Source organism: Octopus bimaculoides, chromosome 11, assembly GCF_001194135.2.
Source record: "Octopus bimaculoides isolate UCB-OBI-ISO-001 chromosome 11, ASM119413v2, whole genome shotgun sequence".
NCBI lineage: Eukaryota > Metazoa > Mollusca > Cephalopoda > Octopoda > Octopodidae > Octopus > Octopus bimaculoides.
The window spans coordinates 74651573-74652619 of NC_068991.1; the positions used below are offsets into that span (position 1 = coordinate 74651573).

The 1047-nt window shown below is 42.7% G+C and overlaps 1 protein-coding gene across 1 annotated transcript in view; it reads left to right on the top strand.

Annotated features, from left to right (window-relative positions):
* LOC106867576 (solute carrier family 22 member 16) overlaps positions 1-1047 on the top strand; it is a 34039-nt gene that overhangs the window by 25698 nt on the left and 7294 nt on the right. The gene's annotated exons all lie outside the window — the stretch shown is intronic.

Consider the following 1047-nt stretch of genomic DNA (forward strand, 5'->3'; position numbering starts at 1 on the left):
AAAAAAAAAAAAAAAAAAAAAAGAAAACCGAAAATTGATGAGAAAAATATTCGACAATGTCTGGAGCAAGAAATATTTAGTTGTTCAACTCAACAAAGGTGTTGTATGTGTAATCTGCCAAACTACAATAGCCGTAATGAAGGAATACAGCATTAAACATCATTATACAACGAAACATTCGACCATATATGATACATTGGTAGGTCAAGCTCGAGTGGACACATTGTAAGAGATGACCAAGTCGATTAAGAAGCAATAAGGAATATCTACATATCATAAGAAAGACTCTGGGTTTGTAACAAAGCTTAACTTCAAAATCTGTAAATCAATCGCAGAAAAGGGGAACCCTTCAGTGACGGAGAATTCATGCCTTGATGTTGATAGATCTAATCCTTTGCCTGGCTTATCGTCATCCCATCAGGTACTTGCAGCCTATCTGGTACTTTTAATGGAGTTCACTGTATTGCAAGTATTCGGACTCGGACTTCGATGTGGGGATATCTTCCTCCCCGCCTTCCTCTCGCTGGTCTCGGAGCCTTCGTAAAGAGTCAAATGCTCTACTTACCCTCCTGATTAAAATATAGAAAAAAATGTTCAGCTGTGATAGTAAAAATAATGGTTCTCTGTCGGTTTCGATTATGAGTATTCATTTGTTCGCACAACTGAGGTCGGATGAGATATGATGGAGGTCCTACGCCGTCGCAGCGCGTCATTGCATCCACCATTTATCGGAATCCTCTCGGATCGTTCCGGGCAACCCTTCGAGAAATGTACTAGCCAGTTCCCATCTGCGAGACACTTCCTCAGCCACTGTGGCCGTGTGACATATGGCCAACCAACACGAGCCGTCACCCCATCCCGATCCACAGAGAAGAAGATACAGTACGCGGGATCTAAATCGGTAAGTCGGGCAACCATTATCAAACGGCCTGTGCTGACGCTCCCGAATAATGTAAGTACCCGGATGCTCACCTGAACAGCCAACCAATTGAATAAACGCTAGAGGTGATTCAGTATTTCACAGACACATGTCCCCTGAACGTAAAT